This window comes from Cyanistes caeruleus, chromosome Z (assembly GCF_971803275.1).
Source record: "Cyanistes caeruleus chromosome Z, bCyaCae1.hap1.1, whole genome shotgun sequence".
NCBI lineage: Eukaryota > Metazoa > Chordata > Aves > Passeriformes > Paridae > Cyanistes > Cyanistes caeruleus.
In genome coordinates, this window is record NC_141732.1 from 51,402,152 (window position 1) to 51,415,827 (window position 13,676).

The 13,676-nt window shown below is 35.7% G+C and overlaps 1 protein-coding gene across 2 annotated transcripts in view; it reads left to right on the plus strand.

The window, feature by feature from the left end:
• Positions 1–13,676, plus strand: part of PTPRD (protein tyrosine phosphatase receptor type D) — a 1,176,387-nt gene that overhangs the window by 246,594 nt on the left and 916,117 nt on the right. The gene's annotated exons all lie outside the window — the stretch shown is intronic.

Sequence of the window (13,676 nt, forward strand, 5' to 3'; positions counted from 1 at the left end):
ATGGGCCCAAAGACTATTAATCATATTTCAGGTAATTGTATCTCATATCTCTCAGCCTTAATATACCATGATTTTTTGTTCAGTCAAAGTTTGTGCTACAGTTGGAACTCAAGTGCTGGGGTAAAAAAAATCTTCATCTTTCAGTGAAACACCATGTGGGTTTTGCTAAGCTAGATACAATGTACAAGAATAGTTTTACAACTGTCGTTATATATAATTGTTATATGAAAAAGATTCGTGTTCCAGAATTTAATGAGTGCAAGAAAAATTTTCAAAACTCTAAATCCTGAGAAGAATAAAGTTGTATCTTATTTCATATTTTACAGACATAGAAATGGTCATTACATTTTGTTTATCAATTGCAGAGACAGGACCATTGATGCAGCACAGACTCTAATTATCTGCTGTATTGTTGTTGATATAGAGAATTTACAAAGTAAACAAGAATAATTATTACTGATTTTAATATATGAAATTGGCCCAACCCATAGTCTGTTACTTTTAAACCAGGCACATATTTGTTCTAATTAGTCCTCTGAGTGACTTTTTCTTTGTGTTATCATTGAAGTATAATGTCACTAACTACACTGTCATCTAAAAGAATTGAAGTCATACAAGCAGCGTCTATTTTTTGAAGTGAATACCAACAATGAAATTCCATTTTAATACAAAGTTTCCTTTTCAAGGATTTTTTTTTTCCTTGTCTTTAAAAATGTGCAACAGGTTAAAATGTGATCTAAATCATGTCATTTGATCCTCTTATCTCATTTTCTTAGCTAAAACATAAATTATTTTTATTGGAAGTAATAAAATTATCCCCTTGTGTTGGTGATTCCCACTATAAAAATATAAGTAGTTCAGATGCAGTAATGCATTTTACCCAAATTAATAAATACATTCTCAGAACAAGTTTGCATTCTTAAAGTAATATTTTAAAAATACAAATTAATTTATTTCTGCAGTCTCTGTGTGTTTGTTTTTTTTTAAATAAATGTGAACTATTTATTAATATTTATATTTCACAGTTAAATAATTCTTGATTGCCTGTGGCTAGATTCCCACTTCTTCAAGATTGTTAATCTGAAATAAATATAATTTCCTAGGCTGTAATCTTGTCACTTTATCAAATGTAAGACATTTCCTTGAAGAAATTAATAGCAATGGAAAAACAATGGGAAATTAAAAATGGAAGAAAACACCCTGCCAAATTTACAGCAAAGTTTCAGTGGTTTCACATTTGTGTTATTTTAAGAATTCTATATTTTTGGCATAGGTATATGTTAATATACAATATTTTAACTTCCATTCATTTTCATTTCAGTTATTACGGAAAAAAATAAATCCAAATTGTGCAAATTATCTCTCACAGAAAGCACTTTAGCAAAACTTCATAACCATAGAAAAATCTGATGAAAATTGAATAGAGGTTTCTTCTTTTATTATTGATTTCTTTTAAACAGAAATTCAGTGCTTTGTTTTCCTCTGCTTGATGAGCACAGTTTCAGCCCTGAAAATGTCAATATAAAATTCTCCTTAAGGGTGAAACTTTTGTAGTGCAGAAGTATAAAGCATGTCCCTCAGACTTCATTGTGTCTCAGATTCCATATTTAAACTTGGATGAACAGAGATATGTCTGCGGCACTTTTATGATAATTAAGATACATGCAAGAGGAGACAATACGTCTTCATTATTTAGAACTAATTTGTTGTGATTGATGAAAAAGATGAAAACTCTAGATACAGGCATATAAAATGTGGTCTATTACTTTTTTTTGATCATAGACTTAGAGGAGGCAATTATTATTTTTTAAGCCTTTTATGATGGAATTCATATTAATAAGAATATATGAGTATTAAAATTCTTAACACTGAGTATCAGTTCAATAGCATGGCAAACTAGAATAAGAATATGCAAGTTTTAACCTCTAGGTCATATTATTGAAGCCAATTTAGATTTGTTCAGTTTGAACATTTTTTTAGTTTGATGGTTATTTGGCTACCTGAAATGTGATGATAGAATAAGTTCAAATGATGAGGATAAAGAATTATATTAAAAAAAAAAAAATTGCACGTTATGACAATAATTCACATCTTGCAATCACAACAAAAAGGTCAAAGATCAGATATCTATTCAAAGTGAAATGCACCATAAGTCAATAAGAGTTTTGAGTCTTGTGGCTCAAGATGGATGAGGAGCCCTGGAAAAAAAAGTGAACACATCAGACAATATTGTAGCTGTGGTTAAAAAATTCTGGTTCATTTAGCTACTTACCATCAGCACAAAATTCACTTAATCACTTAACCAACCTTAGAATTAAGAAAAAAGAACCTCCTTTTTTGATAAAAAATCTATATTATTCATAAAAACATTCTTCCTGAAACTGAGAATAACATAAGGAAAGGAGTCATTTCTAATGAAGGAATAGTGATTAAATAAGCAACCTAATGGACTTGCAAAAAATCTCAATGGAGTACAGAAACATTACCAATGAAAATATTTTTGTCCAAAAAATTGTATGTGCTTCAAGTAATTTAGTTCTTTAGGAGTTCTTTCATTGTGGGGATAGAAACTGGAATAAGCAAAATCTTCATGGACTAGTCAGGTATCTATTGAAAGTATTTGATTTTTTTCTTCATACATTACATTATCATTACATAATCATTACATAATCATTAAAGATAATTTTCATTAAAAATAAATGGAAAACATTTTTAATCTGTATTTTTCTTTCCAAGAAAATATTGATATCACTCCCAAATATGCAACATGGAGCAAATAGTAGTGCAAGGAAATATATTATATAGGTCAGAATTTCTCAGAAGCTGTATGCTAACCATAGTAGGTGACTCACAAAAGACAATCTAGAGTTAGAAAACAAAGGTTATAATAATATAATCCAAATTAAAATGTTGCTTCTTTGCAACAATAATTTTGCTTTTCACAACAAGGTAATTCTTAACTCATGCAGCACAGGATCTGTGGTCTAATTTTGGCATGTTAGTAGTACTTGTCTTTTTATCATAAGTCAGTTTATTGAGAGGCAAAACTTTTTAAAGAACATTTTTAGTGCAATCTGTTGTTATACATATATATCTATCTTCTATTATAAATATTGTATGTATATTGTATAATTATGAGTTCAAAAATTAGTGAATATATTCACCAATTTTCCTACATGTTAGGATTTCAGAAAAGCCATTTTAAGATCCTGTACTGTTTCAACAGACTTTATTGCCTGGTTAGGGCTCCGTTATTATACATTATATAATTATATTATATAAAATTAGTTATAATAATTAATATATAAAGATTAATATATAATTCATAGAGAAAAGTTATTTGTGGAATTAGGCAAAACTTCTTTGCAGAAGGGCCTATTTTCCTCTATGTATTCTTGGCAGAGAAAAATATTTTTTAGAAGCATAAATAAAAAATAAATAATACCTTGCTAAAATCTTTTGCTTAGTAGATTTTAATGTTTTTCTAGTTAATGTTCTGGTTTTAATTTTCAGATTTACATAATATTAGAATTCTTATATAAAAAAAAAGATTTTGTTGTCTGAAAATAGAAGTGGTTGCATGCAACTATGTGTAAAATCAGAATCCTTCTAAATCAAGTTGATTTTTATGTATTTTCATGTACTTAGTTGATAATCACAATTTAATTGAGATAATTGAGTAATAACACAAGTTTACTGAGAATCACAGAATGGGTCAGAGTGGAAAGGACCACAGCAGGTCATTTGATCCAACCTCCCTGCTCAAACAGGGTCATCCTAAAGCACCTTGCACAGGGTTGTATCCAAATGGTTCTTCAATATTCCCAGTGAGCGATTCTCCACAGACTCTATGGACAATCTCTTTCAAGGCACGATCACCCACACAGTGAAACAGTTCTTCCTCATATTCATGTGGAGCTTCCTGTGTATCAGTTTGTGCCCATTGCTTCTTGTCCTTTTGCTTGGCACCACTGACAGAGCCTGTCTCCATCCTCTTATCACCCTCCCTTCAGATACTTACAGACATTGAGGAGGTCCCTTCTCAGTTGTCTCTTTGAGACTGAACAGGCCCAATTCTCCCAGCCTTGCCTTGTAAGCGAGATGTTCCAGTCCCTTAATCATCCCTCTCCACTGGACCCCCTCCAAGGTCTCTCATAGCTCCCTGAACTGAGGAGGCCTGGACACAGTACTCCATAGGTGGCCTCACAAGGCCTGAGTAAAGGGGCAGGATCACCTTCCTCATCCGGCTGGCAATGCTCATCCTAATGAACTCCAGGACACCACTGGCCTTCTTGGCCACAAGGACATACTACAGGCTCATGGACAGCTTTTTGTCTGCCAGGACCCCTAGCTCCTTGTCTGCAGAGCTCCTTCCCAGGAGATCAGCCCCCAACCAGTTGTGGTGCTCAGTGCTGTTCTTCCCCAAGTGCAGAACCAGAATCAGAATCAGAATCAAAGTGCATTTGCCTTTTCTGATTTTCAGACCGCTCCTCTCTGCCCATCCCTCCACTCCATCAAGGCCCTTCCGAAGGGCTGCACGGCCCACTGTGGTCTAGGCCGCTCCTCCCAGCTCTGTGTCATCCATGAACTGGCTGAGGAGGCAGTTCCTCAGCAGTTCCCCTGCATCAATAACTTGCATTCAAGTTATTGATGAACAATTAAACAATACTGGACCTGTATTGAACCTTGGGGACACCACTAGTGACAGGCCTCCAGCCAGACCCTGTGTTACTGATTACAACTCCCTGGAATCTCCCATTCAGACGGTTCTCAATCCACCTCACTGTCCACTCATCTAATCCACACTTGCTGAGTTTGTCTATGAGGACATTGTGAGAGACAGTGTCAAAAGTCTTGCTGAAGTTGGGGTAGACAATATCCACTGCTCTCTCCTCATTCATCTGGTTACTTGGTTCATTATGAAAGGTTGCTCAAACATGACTTGTCTTTACTGAATCCATGCTCCTGATCAGCTTCTAGCCTTCCATGTGGGTGACACAGAGTACGGAACGAGGCCCTCACTCCATCACCTTTCCAGTGATTAAGGTGAGGCTGAGTGGGAAGTAGTCCCCTGGGTCCTCCCAGGGAGTGCCCTTTAGGAAGACCAGGGTGACATTTGCTATATTCCAGTCCTCAGGTACCTCTCCTGATCTTCATGATTTTCAAAGATGGTCATAAGCAGCCTGTCTAGGATGTCCAACAGCTCTCTTAGCACTTGTAGATTCACCCCATCAGGGCCCATGGCATTGTGGATATCATGTTTTTCTGACTCTAACCCAATCCTCTGTGACCAAGGGGAAGTTTTCCATCCAACATTTATTTTAACCTCATCTCCTGGGTCAGAGGTTCCTGGAGGCTGGTCTCATCAGTGAAGACTGATGCAAAGAAGGTACTCAGTAACTCTGTCTTCTCTACAACTTGTTAGCAGGGTTCCTCTCCATTTACCAACGGGCCTATATTCTCATTTCTTTCGTAACTGATGTATTTGAAAAGCTTTTTTTGTTATCCTTTATATTCTTGGCCATATGTAATTCTAGATGTGCCTTGGCCTTTCTAGTCTCATTTCTACTTTGATCACCTCTCTATATTCCCTCTAAGTGACCTAACCTCACTTCCATCTCCTGTTACATCTCTTGAGTGAACAGATGACAGGAGGTTTTTACTCATTCACAGAGGTTTCTTGCCCTCTTCAGCTGATTTCTTTTTTATTGGCATGCATCACTCTTGAGCCTGGAGGAACTGATCCTTGGAAATCAATCATCTTTCTTGGAGCCCTCTTCCCTGCAGGGCCTATTTCATCTGGAACTTTTCCAAGAGGATCCCCAAAGAGACCAAAATTAGCTCTCCTGAAGTTGATGGCTGTAATCTTACTAACTGTCCTGATACCTTTTCATTGGATACTGAACTTCACAATCTCATGGCTGTGCAGCTAAGGCTGCACCCAACCATCACATCATCAAGAAGGCCTTTCTTATTTGTTAGTATGAGGTTGAGCAGCACACTATTGCTTTTGGGATCCTTCACTACCTGTGACAGGAAGCTATCTGTTTTTGTCAGGAACCTGCTGGAAGTGTATTTTATAACGCATTTCTTTTTAATAGATTAGTATAGTTGATCTTTGTGAAAGTAGGTTTATGTCTAAAACTAAGACTAATTCATTACCATGTGATCTAGGACAGTGATAAACTTTCTATAGACAGAGGCTGAAAATCTGTTGTACCTTATGCAAGTTGTGAAATACAATATGAAGCTTTTTAAGACAGCACATCCAGAGTAATTTTTTTCATTTATCATTCCAATTTTGAATTCAAATGCACCTTCACTACTTCTATAATGCTCAGTGTTGTTATTTTGATTCTTCAGAGCATTGCATTTGTTGTGAATCAGTGAACAAGATTGTGCAGTTATTTTCCCATATGTTTCTTTTTTATTATTTCCTGGTCAGATCCTGGGAGAAAATTGACTTTCTTTAGAGGAACAAATGTTACTAAATAATCATAGACCATGTTTTACCTGCACATTTGAAGCAGCCATTAGAGATCTTTAGTAAAGGCAGGCATTCCAAAATAGAAAAGCAGGAAAACTATTCACATTGTTACTGCAGATGTTAAACTTATTTTTTTTTTAAGTATTTTTAAGTGTTTTAAGATTTTTTAAGTGTCATCATACAATTCTGAGTAACATAAGCCATTGTGAAACATTAAAATGCAGAATACGGTGTTTTCTCTTTATGTTAGAGAATATATAATAATTTAATTATTTCTGTTTATTAACCACTCAAAAAAAATCTAAGATTTGTTTAATTTAATCAAATTTTCACTAGTGTGCTGGTTTTGCATTAACTGGTATTTGGTGAGGAGGGAAGAAGCTACCCACAGAAATTATTTTTCTGAAAGAAACTGCTAAGAACTTCCTTTGTGCCTGGCAAAAACCAATAGCTAGTTCTGAGAACTGACAACCTATTAAACCATTTAAAAAGCTGGATCCACCTCTGTGAGATTCACACTTAAAGACGGGCAAGCCCAGGAAATCTCTCTTTTGCTTCTGGCTCTGAAGAGGTAACTGGGTGCCAGTCAGGCTGGCCCCACTCCGCTGCAGCCCAAGCAGCCTGGTGGGGCCAGGCTGGACCCTGCAGTGGCCAGGCTGGGGGAGGGGAGGCCATGGGGCCCCAGCCAAGGCTGGGCTGGGTTGTGGCTGCTAACATCTTGCTGACACTAAGCCTTGTCCCACTGCTGGCCCATGCCAAACTGGGGTCCACTGAGCCCCAGGAGTGGCTCTGGGCCAGGCCAGGCCCCCTCCACTGTGGCCCTATGTGGCCCCAGCAGCTGCCAGGCAAAGAGAGGGGAAGTCATCAGCCCACGGCTGAAATTGAAGGAAGCGGGAGCCAGAGACCAGCCATGCAGCCAGAGCAGCTGCCACTGTTCTGGCTGAGCCCCCTGAGATCTTGGCACATCCCCAGCTGTGAAATCCATCACTGTGACTCCTTTGGCTACTGCCCAGCAGGAACTATCCTGACCATCCACAGGTCTGGGTGAGATATTAACTCTTCCACTGCACAGATGAAAGTTGCAAAACATTGATCCTCTCTTGAGTGAGAGAAAAGGATAGTGTGAAAATACATAGAGAAACAACATGAAGACATTGTCATTGAAACAGGTGTCAAGTCCCAGATGGAAGGAGAATAAGGAAATGCCTTACTACTGGGCAGAAAGTTCTTTTGGTAAGGCCATGCAGATGGACTATGATATACTAGGGACTAGAATATGCCCTTTAATTCATGAGAAAGTATGGGGCGATGGAGTGTTCAAACTGTAGACATGAGCAGAGGCATCCATAATGAAGCAAAGCAGATATTGAAGTAGCTGTGATCCCATGAGAAGTTTGAACAGAGAGACATGAGAGTGATGAAAACCCTTTGCCCCCAGGGAGAGAGGACCTCTGTTCCCAGAGACGAAGATTTTTGTATTTTGATTTTGTACAGCTCATCATTAAAACAGTACCTCATAAGTTAACAAGGCCCATGAAGTCAGCTGTGGGAATGGTGTGAAAATGGGAGGAATTTCACAATTGCAGATTTTCTGGCCTACTGCTATTTGTGGAAATTAAAAAGCTACAAGACAACTGTTTCTTGTGGAGACATCTCCACGGCACAGTGAGGGAAACTCCCCTCCCTACAAGAATAAATGAAAGACTATTGTAGAGGTGGTAACTGAAAATCCCAGGTTCTGTCTCTACATTGTTAGATGGGAAAGAAAAGAAGTTGGGCAGGGGGAGGAGAAATGTTCTGAAGGTTTTATTCTGAGTCTTATTATTCTTTTAGTTCTGTTAATAAAGTTTTCTTCATACCTTTTAAGTTCTGAGCCTGCTTTGCCCTCCTCCTAATTCATATCTCACAGCAGGAAATGATTAAATAATTCTAGTAGGTGCACTGGTGATTTTAGCCAGTGCTGAACCCACTACATTATTTGGCCAGGAAACTCAAACTGGCAAACCTAAACCACTACAACTAGTCTTTCAGTAAACATGAACAGAAATGTTGAGTGACACAATAGTTGATAACATATATGTTAAAAAGACAAGACAGGTCTGACTTTTTTCTGAAGTCTTGCATAAAAAATCTGTACATAATATCTTAACAATTGACTTAATATTCAAGATTCCAAAAAGGCAAAAATCCTTTTCTTTGCTTGCTCTGTGCTTTCACCATCCTTTGATGTTATAAACAACTATACTTAGTTTCCCTTGTTGGACTCATGAATGTAGCTCTGATTTCCTATAATAATATAGATGATGGCTTGGAATAAAATATAAAATAATAAAAATACCTTTTTACTGCTTAAAAATAAGCAGATTTCTGTTACAGCTGGATCCTCTGACAATACTATACTGATGTTGACTAGAAATCATGAAGAGTAGATTCTTCTGGTTTTACCTATTTTGGGGTGAAGATTAATATCAGTACTTGGCAAAAGTAATTTATTCAAAGTGTTTGTGTTCACAAACTTTCATCTTTACAGATGAATGGAAATATATTTCTGATAAGGAACACGCTGTCACTATGATGTGCGACATGACTTGTGTCATGAAATTCACATCCATAGTACAGAGCAAGCCCCTAACAGGTTGATGTCATGCCTTCCTGCATATGTTTTTAAAATCCATAGTTTCCACATTTTCATTATACAACTATTACTGGTAGAAACTGATTTTTGAAAACACCTGCAGAATAGAAAATGATTTCATATAGATATATAAGATGCATTTTAATTTTTAATTTGCTAAAAGCCTTTTAAAATTTCTGAATGGCAGCAAAGAATGCATTGGCATCAACTTTTTGCTTGGATTATTGTTTGCATTTTCTGTTTACAGGACCAGATTTGTAGTATTTTTCTATATTTGTTAATTGTTATTTCTGATAATTCATAACTTAAAATATTTCATAAAATATTTCATAAATTTCTTTAATCTCTGAGAAGTACAACATCTTGTTAGATATGGCATTCTCTCAAAATTGAAAACAAATATACAAACAAACAAATAAACCAAAACCAAACCAAACCAAACAAACAAATAAATAAATCCCCAAACCACAACCAAACAAAAAAAGCCTAACCAAATCCGGAAGTTTTGTATCCTTATAACAGAATGTCTTTCATACATAAACTTCAATTTTATAGGCAATAGCACATAACCCTATACCCCTGAAATAGAATGTTCTAAAATGATGAGAAATTGTTTATAAGATGGGTTAGCAATTATGGTGACAGTTCTAAAACTGTAATACAATAGCACTTTTATTTTCTTCAGCCGCAGAGGTTAAAATGTGTTAACCTAATTTGTTGCAATATATTAAACAAAATACAAGATTTATAACTGAAGAAAAATGAGAGAAGAAGAATTACTTTGGATATAGAGTTCTTCTCTGAAATATTTTGTCATTAATTGTGTACCAGTTCATATAATTCATTCATATGGGCTAGTGAAGCCATGAAACAAATTTGTTGAAAGTAGGCTGACTGGTACTTATTTTATTTTAATGCTTATGATAAGTCCCATATTATCCACATATAAATACGGTAAACATCAATTTTTCCCAATAGCATACAGTGCTTTTATGTCTCAATAGCCAGATTTAAACAATACATCCGTTTACAAAGGGAAAAGTTGCAGCAATAATAACACAAAAAAGAATCCTATCTAGGAAAATCTGAAGGCCTGATCCTGAATTCATTTCAATATGTGAACTGGAGTTGGAGAGAATTTCACATACATTCAATTTCCTTGGTGAATATCATGTTTCCTCAAAATTTTTTTCTTTAGAAATAACATGTAAAATTTTCTTTACTTCTTAATCAGGGAATTAGGCAAAAACACCATTAAAAAGAAGCTATGAAATAGTTTGTCTGATGGGGTGAAAAAAATAGTGCATATGAAGAAAATTGCTGTTTTATTCTCTAAAAATTGTTTCAGACTAGACAGTGATACATTTCATGATTCCTCTCTTTGCAACATGATTTAATGACAAAGAGATACTTTAAAACAAGCAAACAAACAAATCCCCAGAGCTCCGTCCTCAAAAATAAATGGAAAATTATCTTTTAAATATTTAGAGGTGAGAACTTAGTTATCTGAAAATGAATTTCATTTTTTGATATAATGTGTTTCTATACAAATTCAGCTGTCTCATTGCTTTGTTGTATTTTAATTCAAGATTTTCATAATACCACCTTTAAAAAAAAGCAGGTATTGATGTTACTCCTATAATTCATTGCACAAAGAAGAGGTCTGTATTTTATAGAATCATAGAACAGTTTTGGTTGGAAGGGACCCTAAAAGTCAGCTAGGTCCAATTATCTGCCATGGGCAGGGACATACTTCACTAGATCAGGTTTCTCAGTGTTCCATCCAACCTGGCTGTGAACACTTCCAGAAATGGGCATCCACAGCTTCTCTGGGGTCACTGTTCCAGTGCCTCACCAGCCTCACAGCAAAGAATTTTTCCCTAATATTTAATTTATATCTACTCACTTGAAGTATGAAGCCATTCCCCCTTGCACTGTCGCTACAAGATGTTACAAATAGTTTCTCTCTGTCTTTCTTGTAGGTTCCCTTCAGGTACTGGGAGGGAAGGTAACCATTAGGTCACCCCAAAGCCTTCCCTTTTCCAGGCTGAACAATTTCAACTCTCTCAGCCTTTCCTTGTAAAAGTACTCCATTCCTCTGATAATCTTGGTGCTCTCCTCTGGACTCACTCCAACAGGTCCACGTCCTTCTTGTGCTGGGGACCCCAGACTTGGATGCAGCACTTGTGAGGTGGGGTCTCACAAGGCAGCATACAGGTATAGAATCAAATAACTTCCCTTAATATTCTGGCCACACCACTTTTGATACAAACCAGAAACTGCCTGCAAGATCATTTCTCATCCAACAGAACCTCCAGGTTCTCGTTGGCAGGGTTGCTCTCCATCTGTTCACCCCACCAGCCTGTGTTGGCATTAGGGATTGCCCATGTGCAGCACCTTACAAGAAGCATTTCTGAACTGGTAAGAAACAGCCAAGATTTGCAGAATTCAAGACTGAACTCAAAAGTGTTTTTTTCTCATGATAATAAGAACCTTTGGCTAAAGAAATAACACGCATATATTAATTTTTTGCCCACATCATCTCATTTATAGCTTGTGATTTTTTTCACTAAATGACAAAAATTTGTCACAGTTTGTTCTATTGCAGAAATAAATTTCTGAAGAAGCAATTAGTATTAAAACTTTTTCACTGAGACATTTACTCTGTGCTACTGTAGGTGACTTTGTTCTAGTACCCTTCTTTTTTTTGCCTGCTTGAATTTTTATCTAAGGTAATAACAATAATTATAAAATTTAAGTCAGCAGCTGTTAGCACACATATTTTTGTTGCTGACAAATTCAATTAAAGACACTGCTAGCTAAACCAAGCAAGTAACAGGTAGCTCAAAAAAGGTCAACCCTAAATTATTGTTTCCCATAATAATTTCCCAAACCATTAATTTTGTGAAATTAATTTGAAATTTAAACTCATAAAAGTAAATTATGTAGAATGCCTTGCTAGTTTGTGGATATTCTAGAGCATAACACTGTATGTCTTCCATGCATAATGCTTGTCATAATATTGTCCAGGTTGCAGCACAAGTACAGAAAGGTTCTAGCAGTATTTGCAATAAAAATCTTATTTCCAGGAATTCTAATTCTAGTCAGAAAGTATTTTTCCACTCCCCTATAATTACAAACCAAATGTTCTTCTTTTATTATGTTTTGAACTACATTTTGGGACATTCAAGAAAGACAAGAAAGAAGGTTTGATTCACAGTAACAAGCAAAGCTATTAAAATAACCACAGTATCTTTAGATACTTTAGAAGTTGAATAATTCATCAGGGAATTAAATTTCCAAAAAATCTAGTGTGAGTTTGAACTTCACCTTGAATTAAAATGGAACTGAGAATTAGAAAACCTAACCCCAAAAGAACTTAAGACAAGATAGGATGAATCAGTTATTTATACAACTACATTAAGCTTTTACTTACTGAACCAAGCCCCATTAAAAGTAATATCTACCAATAATTCCACAGAACCTAGATTTCATGTTCCCTGATTTATTTCTTCTAAAAATTGCAGCAGCTTGTAGAAGTTAAAAAGAGCTTGAAAATCTACAGAGGTAGGGAATTGAACATGATCACAGTTATTTTTAAACATAGTACTTTAAGAGTGAATGCTGGTTAAAGACAGAATAAGCAATAAGAATAATAATAAGAATATAGCAACTTATAAAACAATAAGATTCAATAAAAACTAGTCAAAAAGAAGGATAAAACCAATATGCTATAGGGTTTATAAAGGAAAATACTACTAAGCACCTGAAGTTAGTCTTGTAGGCACCATAATGGTTCCAATAATAATTAATCTGGAATTAAAAGGTCTGTCTTTCTTTCTTTACTGCACAGTATTTTTTATGGAGAAAATAAATATGTGTTTGCTGAAGTATCTCATGGAAAACTCATGTGCACTAGATCTAAAACCCAAAGCAAGCAAAAAGCCCCAAAAAATACCCAACCACAACCCCCCCCTCCCCCCCCCAAATCATCAGGCTTATTCAGTCCATGAATATCTCTTAGAAAGGAGTTCTGGGGAATTAACAAGTGCTGCCAAAACAGTTTTGCATCCCCACTTCTACAAAGTGTGGAAGTAGTTGTCTTATAATTACTCCAGAACAGTAGTTTAGCTCATGTTAGCCAAAATAGCTCCACAGTGCACTGTAGAAGCTTTTTGATGTGAATAAGTGTGAATCTATGGCCTTCTTCAAAGAAGGCAGGCATTCACATTGTTTTAATAGACTTAAGTGATGCTGACTATTTTGCTTATTCTTGTCTGGGGTTTTCTTTATAAAAGCTTAATTTTAGTAGTAAAATATTCTTATTCACATTTTCTTTTATATGTGACAAAGTTTTTTTGATTAATTGCTATATCAAAGGGAATAAAAGTTTCTGGCACATTAAAGCCACCATGTAGTTAAATAGTACTACACTGAGAGACCACAGGACTTGAATTTGAATATATATTTTATTCTAGCCTATAAATAGATTTTAAATTTTAAAATTTAATAAATTTTAATTTTTTATCCTTGGTAGTTGTGATTCATTTTGTC